At 47.8% G+C, this 12,222-nt stretch overlaps 1 long non-coding RNA gene across 1 annotated transcript in view; it reads left to right on the forward strand.

Moving 5' to 3' along the window:
- Nucleotides 1-1,801: 1,801 nt before the first annotated feature.
- Nucleotides 1,802-12,222, forward strand: part of LOC109281864 (uncharacterized) — a 39,491-nt gene continuing 29,070 nt past the window's right edge. The window contains exons 1-2 of the long non-coding RNA XR_002088654.2: nt 1,802-1,891; nt 7,442-7,630. This is a non-coding gene — a long non-coding RNA (uncharacterized LOC109281864). The remainder of the gene's footprint in view (nt 1,892-7,441; nt 7,631-12,222) is intronic.

Genomic DNA, 12,222 nt, shown 5'->3' on the forward strand with positions numbered 1-12,222 from the left:
AAGGCAGCCAGTCTAGATTTGCCAGTAGCAAGGTATGGAAAATCTACTAACTCCCTTAGGAACATGTTCCAATTTTTGATCACCCTCCTGATTAAAAATGTTGCACCAGTTTTCTAATTTAAATTGTTCTAGTTTTAACTTCTATCTATTGGTTCTTCTTGTGCCTTTGTCCGGTAGCTTAAAAAGCTCTTTAGTATAAAGCACTTTGTCTCTGTGAAAGGATGGATACACTGTAATTAAGCCAACTCCTGATTTTCTTAATCAGGTTAGTGTAGGTAAAGGGAAAGCAAAATGAGAATCCAAGTGAAGTCTCCAGAAGAGGGCACAATGTGTGGGCCTCGTTCAAACATGCTGGTGCGGTGTTGAAAGATACAGCAATTACAGCTACTGAGAAATGAGCTCCTCTAGCAACTTAAACACACAGAACACCAGAACTCAAGTCATGCCACTCACAGAGCTATGTGCTCCGCAAATTAATATTAACAAGCTGCCTTTGGGAGAGCGTCTGTATTCAACACAGGGTGACTCAGTGTCTGAACAGGCTTGAGGTACCCCAACTTGGCCTGAGATTTGTAAACTGTCCTGTGTGCAGTACCCTGCCATTCAGCTGCAGGCTGAGGTTGAAGAGACTGACCCAACATGCTTATTTCTATAGCCTGCAGATTAGCCAGGCTTGATCCTATTGTTCTGCCTGTTTGCTTTTTCACTATTTAGAGGACACTGCATCATCCCACCTGCTCTCCTGCCTTTATTTTCATTTCCTGGATCAGTCAGGCATTAAGCCCCACCCATGTGTTGGTTTCTGGGTGCTTTTTACAAACCAGAGGCTGCTTCTCAGGTCAAGTATTAGATTTGGGAAGACAAAGGTACCCTAGCATGTGGGTTGCAACCCTGGCACTGTGAGAACTAGGCAAAAATCAACAGCCTCACTCAGCTTTGTCCACTATCAGACAGGAAGCAATCATCGAATCCCAATGTGAGGTTGGAGTAAAGTTGCCTGGAGTCAGCTCAGATGCACCATGGAAAAGGAGGATAAGGAAGCTGGGATTGAGTCTGCTGTGTGCTGTCCGCCCACTCAGGCTGCACTGCACGCACAAACAAGCATGCTGCTATACACACTTTGCTGTAACCACCCACACATCTCTTCCCTGCTACACACACTCCAGGCCCCCAGCCAACGGCACCCCCAGTAAACTGGTCAGATCCGGATTAGTGACACTGGTGGAAACCCATTGATATCACCAGATTTACAGTGCCCAGAATAAGGCCCAATTTCAGCAGTGATGCAAGCTGGCTCCGAAAGGCAGGCCAAAATGGAGAGGGGGGAGTCAGGGGCCAGTGGCCAAGAGCAGCAGCAGCATGTCTTTGAACTGGGAATCAAGACATTCAGGACCTTTGTACACGCCACAAAATTGGCCTTTAAAGCAGCTTAAATGCCCTTTTGCACCGCTTTAATGGTGTTGCTGTTTACACTGTTAGTGGCATATCGCGCATCAAATGACTTTGGGACGTAGCAAAAGAAAACATGTCCGAGGTGTTTTAGCTTGCTACATTACATCTGCGGAGGGAAACACTGGGCCCCGTGCAGCTCAGGAGCTGTGCAGACAGCTTGTGCAGGCAGGCTCCCCTGAAGAAAAAAAATAAAAACGCGGCAAGCCTGATCTATTTTTTTTTTCTCCCCAGACCCTGCCGAAGCTGCATGGGAGCCCGGTGCTTCCCTCCATGGCTGCAGTTCCTCCCCAGGACCACCCAGGCCGGGTGCCGGTGGGCGGGTGCTGCCTGGGGGACACCACTGCTGCAGTGGAGAGAAGCACTGCCCCCTCCTCCCACCAGCTCAGGGACCGCTCGGCCTGCTGGCAGCTCACTCTCCCCACCGCCGCCAGAGAGGCAGGTAAGGATTGGGCCTGACCCTTTTGTACACGCCATGGGGATTTACTTCAGTTTAAACTGAAGTGGGGTTTTTAAAAACCCACCACTTCAATTTAGGGAAAATTAAACTGAAGTAAACCCCCGTGGCATTTACAAGCCGTCCTAGGTTCTAATCATAGCCCTGCTGCATGACATTAGGTAGGCTGTGTCATACAGAAAAGCAGGGCCAAAAGGGACCTGTGGAGGCCATCTAATCCAGCCCCCTGCCTCAGGCAGGATCATCCTCATCCAAACCGTCCCATGCAAATTGCTGTTGAGCCTGTTACTAAAACTACATAATCAGCCCTGTCACACAACCTAACCTGCCACAAGTAAAGCAGAGGGACAAGGTGGTCAGTGTTCTCCTATTGCTGGGGTTGTGAAAAGATATTCAAGAGACCCAAGGAGTGTCCTATGCTTTGGTTTCCTTCTCTGTAAAGTAAAGCTAATGATGTAAAGGGCTTTGTCATCTACAGAAGGAAAGGGTTAAATGACAGCTCAGTAGTTTTATTATTAGCAGAAGGGAGGAAGACAAAGCAACTCCCCCACTCACTCACCCAGTCCCCACACCCAGCCGGCAGTGGACCAAGTCCACACACAAGCAGCAGAAGGGGACACTGTCCAGCAAAGGACAGAGCACACACAAGTGTATTTCACACTCACACACTCACATGCAGGGGTTGGGACATTACAGCCAGCATGGGATAGTGCTCTGCATACATACTAAGCGTATGGCCATACACGTGGATGAACACACATAGATGTAAGTACATATGCAAATATGCTTAAGCAGATGCACACATGTATACACATACATGTGCAGAACATTTCACGCAGCCTGGAACAATTCTATACATAGACACAAATCACACACGCACACAAACAGGCTTGCTCATTCTCGCACTCTCTCTCTCTCTCTCTCTCTCTCTCTCTCTCTTAGAGGGGTAGGACATTGCATCCAGCGTGGGGCAACACTACACATGTTCACATAGCATTAACACGTGGGTATAACTACATACACGGAGCACAACATATCAGCCATATGCACATGCATAAACACATGCAAGGAAAGCATTGAAAAATTCCATCTTTTCCATACACATGCATGCACACAAAAGCAAACTGTGCAGCACAGGAGAACCACTGGCACTTTCTTAACAGGTGAATCCCATTTTTCATGCTGTGATTGGCAAGTGCTGAATATACTGTGACTGGCAGGTGATGCACTGGCTGCCTCCTCCTGTCTCACCCTGCCCCCTGCCAAAGCCCCCTCACACTTCATTCTTTTAAGTCTTGCTCATGTTGCAAGAAATGGGCACTCACATCTGAATAAACAAAACCCCTCCAAGCGAGACTCTAAACAGGTCAGCACCCGGGCTCAGCTCTCTCCCACCAGCAACAACCAGAGAAAACAAGGGCATATTATTTGCTTCTTAAGTCTCTTCCGAAGGGGCTTCTGTTCTTCAAACCTCCGTAACTTATCCTTGATATCCAGCCCTGGCTGGGACAGATGCTTCTGCCACACTCAATAGGCCAGAGGTTTATGTTTCCAGCTGTTCTTCCAATCCACCCGCTGGAAAGACTAAGGGCTTAGATACACAGCACAGCAACATGAGTCTATCTTTTGTACACTGATGTCAGTGACAGGGAATACCCTAGAGTGGCTGTAGGCTACAGGGTAAATCCTATTTCACCTTCACATGCCTTTGTGGCACTCGTGTAGCTGAGTAACATCAATTTTTGGCACTTATGCAAAGTTTGGATTCCACTTCTCCCTGTGGTAGAATACAGTTGCCTGGTGCACACATTTGCTGCAAAGAAAATGGAGGAGAAAGAGAGCAGCCCTCTTACATTTTAGCCCACTTTCCTAAGGTGCAGAAGACCTGGGCGTAGGACTGCCTTGCCCAGAGGGTTTTGAAGCTGCATTACATGCTTCCCAGCAAGCACTCAAGTCAACAGGTCAGGTATTGCCTACAGCCCTCTCCCACCCCTCTCAAAGTTGACCCACTGCACCCTGCATTTGATGAGTAAACAGCACCAGGACAGGTTTAACTTTGCTGGGGACAGATGTGTAGGGTAGAATCCCAGAACCCCTCTCTTCCAGGACAGTATCCTATCCACCTACCTAATGCACCCTTCCTCTGCAGCTTGCTGGTTCCTTCCTGGTCCCAGTGAGCCAGCTTTAACAGCAGATCTGCAGAGTGCTCCAAGCAAGGCCTAGCCTGTGACCCTCTCTGGATAAAAAAGGCCTTGAACCCAAGTCTCCTGATCCCTGGGTAGCTTCCCCAAAGAGCTAAAAGGTGGCAGGACTGTGCTCCTTCCTCCCCACTCATGGTTTTTTTGTAACAACATTTTGGGACTTGTTCAGTTTTACACATATCTGGACAACTCCATTTGTCTGGGGCACCCACCTGGCTGGGGAACTGCCTACTACCAGGCCCAGAAGGAAAGCACAGAGCCAGTATAGCTGCTTAGAAACTGATCTGTCACCAGTGTCCCAGCCTACAGTTTTGTACCTGTGTAAGTGCCATTTAGGCATATGAACATAGCACAGGATTTAGCCCCAGGTATTTATTATAGAACCTGGCCACTAAGTGGCAAGGATTTGCCTTATGCAAATAGCTATCCTGGGGTAACTGCAGACATACAACACATACAGCAGTACAACCTATACTAGTGGATAGTTACTCCTGGTTCTTTCTGGGTTAATTCTATATTATATTGGTGTACGTTACACTGGTGTAAGGCTGTATACCATGTGCCCACTCTTTATTTACACTAGTATAAAGGCAGATTACACAGATGCAAATGTGTTGTGTGTCCAAGATACCTGAGCTGTGATGGGAAGTTGTATGAAGGTGGCATTTGCCACATGCTTACCTCTCAGGTTAGCAACACTGATGACTAATGTTGCTAAACCAAGACTAAATAAGCCTCTTGGTTTCCATTAGTAGTGACAAGAGAATCTAAAATGGAGTCACCTTAAATTTGCTCAGCCTTGGCATGCCAAGGGTGCCTAGCTCTGAGGCTGGCCTGAAGATGCCTGAGATGTGTGTATAAGTCTAAGATGAGATTTTATGATGCCACCTCCTGTAGAGTGCCTGGCTCAGTTGGAAGAAAGTCACATCCAGAGGCGAGCAGGTTTCTGGTAACTGGACCTCATTCCTCTATAGGGAGGCAGGGATATCTGAAGTCTCTAGCAGCCCAAGCAGGAAATGGAAGGCCCAGGGTAACTTGCAGCAATCTTATCAGCGTTTGTTTTGTGCGCAGTCTCTTCTTCCTGGCTTAAAGGAAACACACCTTCCTTACCTGCAGCCCAGACTGCCTTTATCTAATCAGCAGTGGCTGTAAAGATCCAAAGAGGTAAAAAAAAGACACCCTCCTCCTCTTCTCTGTGTTAGACAAGGAAGGTGATAGTCATTCCTCAGTCGGCATCACTGGCCAGCCCTAGTAGCTGGGCACTCCTGATGAAATGATGGCCCGATTTTCTTTATCACAAGCATCTTACATGTTTGAACATACAGAATTACAGGGGAGGAGAGAGAGGAATGACAAAAACCAGAAAGGGGACACAGGCTGCTAGTTTGGCTAAGTTAGCAGTGAGCTGGGGTTCACAGTTCCCAAAGCAGCCTCCAATCCCAGCTGCCTCCCCTTTTGGAGGGCTTAGCTGAAGATACCTTGAGATTTTTTCTGGAGGTACCTCTGCAACCAGCACCTCTTCATTCCCTTTAGCTGTCAATTCAAAACAGCAATCTCCATCTTGGCTCCTAGGCCCTGACCAGGACTAGTCCAACTATAAAGTTAAGCTCACAGTAGAAATGCTGCCCATAGTACTATGATGAAGGGTGAGCTGAACTTTTTCCCTGAAAGCAAGGATTTCTTCTCTGTTTGGTACAATGAATATAGCATCTCCTCCCCAGCTGAGAGCCAGGACTCATTGTATGCAGAGGGCATTTTCTGAGAACTTACAAGTAAATCTATTAATTGGCTGAAGAGCTAAAATGACTCAAACCCCAAGTCCTTTCAGAAATTTAGCATCCGCAGCAGTCTTTGTCCCAAATGATACTAACGACGGAAGGAAGCAGGCTCCTCAAACTTTCCATGCAGTGAAAGTTAATTGAAATCTCATGCATAGGGTATAATTGAGGAAATTAGTTTGTAATTAAGCTAAGTTGTTGATGATTATGGTATCCAACTGGTCCCCAGTTCTCTCATGCTGTGATTCCCCATCAGGGCCAACTTCCTCTCCTATTTGAAACAAGCCTCTTGGTTTCTGACTCCACCTTTGATGGCTCCAACAAGTCTTTCTGTTCATGCTCAAGCATACCCTTCCCTTTGTCTGTCTATCTATTTAGATTCTAAGCTTCCAGAAAAGGGCTGTCCGCTATTGTATGTTTGTATGGCATCCAGTACAATGGATGCAGGTTCTCAGTTTTGTCAAGACAGGTCTTTGTGTTGCTCAACTCCAACTGGCTTCTGGCTATAAATCTAACTGCTCCAGGGCTACTCCAAGGTAGAGGCTCTCCATAGGACCACTCCAGCAAAAGCACAGATGCCGGGGACAGGAGGGTCCAAGGAAGGCTGGAGATGGGTCACAGATCCAGTGAAGGGAGTGGAATTTCAGCATTCTCCTCTCTACTGCAGGCTGCAGAACCTGTGTGGTATGAACTTAGAAATGCCATGTCTTCTGCAGGAAACCTGGGCCCATATGATATAGTTCAGATACATCAGGCGTTTCATCAGGAAGAGCAGGGGAATCAAAGCTTCCCCACAGGAGCCTTTGTCTGACACTGAACGTTCTCAAACAAAAGGTACTGTGGTGTTCAGAGCACAGTAGGGTTTGCAACCAGGACAGACTGTATCTGCCCCTTCGCTGCTGCATTCCCTCCCTCACTGTGCTCTGCTCAGGCAATGGGTGGCCAAGGCCTGTTTGGGATGCAGAGATTTATTCTTTTGGGCAGGCAGGGGGGAGCTGGGGATGATTCATGCTCCTGGCCATTTTTGCTAATGAGCGCTGAGCACGGTGGTGTCTCTGCGGTGAGCAGGCTTGTTAACTTGCTTCTCACAGGAAATGCTATCAATTGCCTTCTACCAAACTGATTCAAACTGTCCCCGCTCCTCTGATGGGGCATTAGCATCAATCAGTGGAAGGAACAGATGGAACGAGCATTTCCAAACAGAACTGGCGGCTGTTTTAACTCTTTTTGATGACAGTTTTGCTTGTTCTTTCTCTCAATTACCCTCTTGTGTTTTTTCATTATACTGTACACAGAGAGAAACATAAACACAGGCAAAGATACACTCCCGGTCTCAAACACAAACACAGACACCCACTCAATTTCTGAAACAGCCATTCCCTCCCATAATAAAATACACACGCTCAGGAACACACACACACACACACACATGCACACAGATCAGACTGGACCCATTACTGGGCATTTTGACAAGCTGGCATTTTTCCCTGCTGGCTTCCTTCTTGTGCTACATAATTGAAACTTTCATTCAAAAACAAATCTTTATTTTTTGCTAGCCATTATGGTTGCAAAGGAAAACATCTGTATCGTAGCCTGAAAGCAACAAATGCAACGGAGTCTGCAGAGAGCCTGAAAGAATTGCTCAGGCAGCGATTGTCACTGTTCGTGCCAACGGGTTGTTGTGGAGACTGAAATCCAACAACGGTGACAGTCCAATGAAGAATAGCATGTCAGAAAGGAGAGAGGTGAGTGAACTGCAAAGGACAGATGATTTCTTATGAGTGGTGTCTCATTTGGGAATTTCATTTGTTGTCACTAGTGGGTGGAATATGGCTTTTGGACAGAGCATGATTATAGACTGAATTTTGGAGAATAACACTTTTTCCTTTCACTGCAATGGCAAGGTACTGGCAGGGCCCTCATCTGCTCTGGGATAAGTGTTCGTGGGGGGTTGGCTATTGTTCTTCCTAGCTGTGTGTGAGGGTACAACAGGCTGATCAGGGAGATTTCTTTAATTAATGTTAGCCTGTGAATTCAGGGGATGGGACTTAATGAGCTAGCAGGCCCCTTCCAGTCCTACATTCTCATATCGCCAGTGATTCCAAAACAATTAACCTTGGCTTGGTGTTGAAAACCTTTCTAAAATCTCACATAATTTCCATCTGGTGATCTAGATTAAAGGTTTCAATACACCCCAAAGTAGATAAGCGCAGGAAACACCTTAGAGATTCTCTGACTTGCTGGGTGTCTCATTGCTGCGACTGAAATGAAAGCTGGAGGTGGGGGGCTGGGCAGGCAAAGCAGGAGAGGGAGTGAGTCCCTCACATCAAACCCGCCTAGATCTTTTGAGCATCATAGCTGATCTCAAGGGGCAGGAGGGGGACATGAAAATTAGATGCAGCCTGGCAAGAGATGAAAGAAAATATCAGAGCCAAAGACATCTGAGCCTACCTGCTCTGCCCTTTAAGCTGGGTCAGATGGCTATTAACTAGAGGTGAAAACAACCCCAAGACCGTGGGGAACAGGGCACCCTCTCCTTGTTAGCTGCCAATCAGTCCATTAATGGCTACTCATTTATTGGCAACTTGAAGGGGTGTCTCATATCTCAGGGGAGCTAGCAATGCAGAGCTGATTCCAGCAGAAGCGTGCTAATGGTTGCCTCGGTGGCCCTCATTCATCCAGTGTGTGCCCTGCAGCATAACCACAGGGCATAAAGTTGCATATTAAACATGTGGCTGTCAGGGTGATCAGCACCCCCAAGGCCACTAAATGTTCATATCCAAGGAAGAGACATAGAGATGAAGCCCCATCCACTGGGATCATGGGGTCTCAGGGGCAACTTAAGGTGCCTTGAGGTTGCTGCAAATTACTTCAAGGTTCAACTTGCCACCAACTGGCCAGGGGAGATTGAACTTATTTCATACACACTTGTGAACAACCACACAGCAAAAATCAGGAGCATCTGACTTCTGACCCTGGCTTGCCAATCAGTGAATGTGCCATGCAAAGGCTAACAGAGCTTTTGCATGGAGCTTTTGCATGCAATAGTCCAAGAGCTGAGAGGTTGGTGCTCTGGCCCCAGCTGTGTGTGAATGATTTATAAAACAGGCATGACCACTGTCTGGAGGCCACAACATGGACTTGCTCTGTGCTCCAAGCCAGGAAGGCTAGCACAGAGCAGGGCTTTGTCAGAGAATGCCAGCCTGGGAAAGGCAACTCACACCATCCACGGGCCTCCTTTCTAACAGCCAAGGAGATTTTCCAACCCCCCTAAATCCAAACAGCTGACACCACCTCAACCCCTGTAGGGAGCAGGGTCCAGGCAGCCAATCAGAGCTCCTCCTTCAGATGCCCTAGGATTAGCCTAGTGAAAGGAGCTTGTCCTGTAAAGCTGTCACTAGGAAGGTTACCACTGATTTAGGACCAGTGAGTCTTGAACCCTTGACCTTGTCTAAACCCATCAATAACAGCCCCAAAGAGAGAGAGAGCACCCATACACCTATCTCTGCAGATTGCACATGAACAGGGTAACAGTCAGGAGAGCTTAGTTCTATTCCTGGGTCAAACTACCTTCCTGACCTTCATTAAATCACGCTGAACCCTATGCCACAGTCTCCCCATCTGTTCAATGGCTCTAATACGAGCTTATTTGTATTAGGGGGCTGAAAAAATTAATGAATGTCTAGAATATGTTCTGGGAGCTGCAAAGAAGAGGCTAATGATCTGGAGTACATACCTGGAGTGAATTGTGGAAAGCTCTGGAGCACTCCAGTGACCAGTGCCGAGGCTGTCCTGGCATCAGAGGGGCCAAAATCCAGGGAAAATTATTCCCAGCATGGCAACGGCTATATGTGCCAATCTTTCTGGCTTCTGAGTGGTGCTTATCATTACCAGCTCCCTGTACCACTGCCTTCAGTTGGGTTTATTAGCTTTCTGTGAAGGCTGTAAAGGAGATTTGGAACCAAACTCAATTCTATCCTCATCCAGGGGAGCCATGAAGGAAAAAGCCTTTATTGCAAACTGGGTCCCCCGGCACATATATAAATGAGCTCTCTCTACACACACATACACATAAAAATCATTAGCGTTATTAGACAAGCAGAGGAATCAGCTGCACGTGTTCTCTCAGGGTCCCTGGCTTCATGTAATCAATCACAGCACAGCACAGCACAGGCTCCTGCACCTGTTTCCTTTCCTCCATTCACATCCCTGAAGAAGTGTCGTCGGCAGAGGCTCTGCACAGAGCAGAACTGACCTGGCCATGGGGTGAAAATGCTTCAGGCACAGGACTAGCACTGGCTGTCCCCCTATAATGCCAGAACTTCCATCTCCCCATGCCAGACATACCCACTGACTCATTCACCCAGCAAGGGCTGCCAAGGCCCCACTCAAACATATACTCCCACACTGAAGTGGCCTAGCAGTTACTACACTGGCTTGGAAATGCAATAACTTGTTTGAAACTTGCTTCCCCCAACAGGCATATTTAGGGCTTCCACTAGGTGACCCTTGAGGTCTCCTTTAACCATCTAGTTCTTTCTATGTCTCCACCCCAACCATGATTCTCCTTTGCCTAGATGTACACACCTGTATCCTCCCCAGCCAGAGTTATGTCCTCCACATGCCTGCACTCCCTGCCCTCTCCTTTGCATAGACAATCTTGCTGTGTTTCCCTCACCATCTCCTACTATGCATACCCCCTACACAGTCACACATACACATGCTCCTGTCACAGAATACCCATCCACCCATTTTCTATACATACTGCCCCATTTGCATACAGGCTTCCTTGAGAGTCCCCAGACCCATGCCCAACCTGTCAACTCCCATCAACATTGGATGTCCTCCACAGCACTTCTCACTCACATGCACCTCTGTATTATTACCGCATGCACGGTCCAAATAGCCCCGTGTCTAACTTGGTCATGGCTATCCGGGGCAATGTCCTGGCCAGTTATCTGGCAAGCACTGCTTCTGCCTAGGTTACATCAGTCAAATATGGGCAGTGTACCATCCACTTGTGCCTGTGACAGGGCAACTCCACAGCCTGGCCAAGCCACACCTCCCAGATTCAGCAGAAACAGGTGGAGGAGCCATTCCCCATGGGAAGAGCTGGAAAGAAGAGCCAAAGGATCACATGCTTGCCTGTGCTCTTTTTTTTTTCCACCAACAAAGTTCTGCCTGCCCAGCTCCCATCTGTATTGCCATGGACCACAGCCCATGTACCTGACTCCCCACTCTATCCTGTTGAACAAGACAGACTCCCATGAATGCTGTTGTTCTCCACATGCTCCAGGACCAGGCCTGTGAGCCCAGCTCCCCTCCTTGTCTCTGCAAAGTGGGCAGGCCAAGCCAATCTTGCTCCCCTCTTCTCTGGGCTGCTAAGTTGCATCCAAGAACCAGCTAAAATAGCTGCTTTGGAATAAGATCCAGTAGGGCGATTCAGGACACGGATGTCTGGCGAGCAGTAGGAGAGGGAGAAGGTAACAGACAGCCATGTTTCTGCTGGCTGAGACTCTTCTTGAGGGGCTTGTAGAGTAAGTTCTGGAGTGTGTGTCATGTGAGCACTCTCAGAGGGCCCATAATTGGCATCTGGTGCTATTACTGCATATTCCTAGAGTGGAGTAATAAGTACTGGAGAATTGCTAATGCACTGTATGTGTTCACTGTTATGAGAAAGCAGAAATGTAGCACTGAGTCCTGCCTTGCTCATGTCTTGCATGGGAGAGGCAGGCAATTTAGCACATGGAGTTCTTCCAGTGACTGTGTCCACCCCACATATCATGGCTCTGCTTTGTGCCAGTTTTTGGGACCACTGGACACAGACTATCTGACAGCAGGGGACAAGTAAGCATCATTAACTTCAGTGGCATTGCACCTATCCATCCATCCATCCATCCATCCATCCATCCCTCCCTCCCTGACTTCTATGATTCAGTACCTATCCACTCATCCAAAGTACCGATGCATGCAGGCGCCATTCTTCCTTCAGCTGTACAGTGTAATACCTACCTTGATAGTACTCAGATGACTGTCATCAGTGTGATATCTGCATGACAGAAGAAAATCCCAGGATGTTTTCCCAGGAGCAGCTTGGGAGGCCTTGTCTCCTAGTGAGGAGCATGCCTTCCCCAAAGTAGCTCCCCTGAAGCCAATGGCACTAGCTACATATGTAACTGCTACCAATGTGAGCTATGTAAGAGCCATGTTAATGCCAGCTCTCCAGAAAAGCCAGGTAAGCCAAGAGGATCCCCTCTGCCCAGCCAGCTCACATGCGTTGTTTCCTTATGTTTTGTTCTTTCTCCTCCTGCCTCCCAGGAGAGATATGCTGACATTT

The sequence above is a fragment of the Alligator mississippiensis genome, chromosome 12 (genome assembly GCF_030867095.1).
Source record: "Alligator mississippiensis isolate rAllMis1 chromosome 12, rAllMis1, whole genome shotgun sequence".
Taxonomy (NCBI): Eukaryota; Metazoa; Chordata; order Crocodylia; family Alligatoridae; genus Alligator; species Alligator mississippiensis.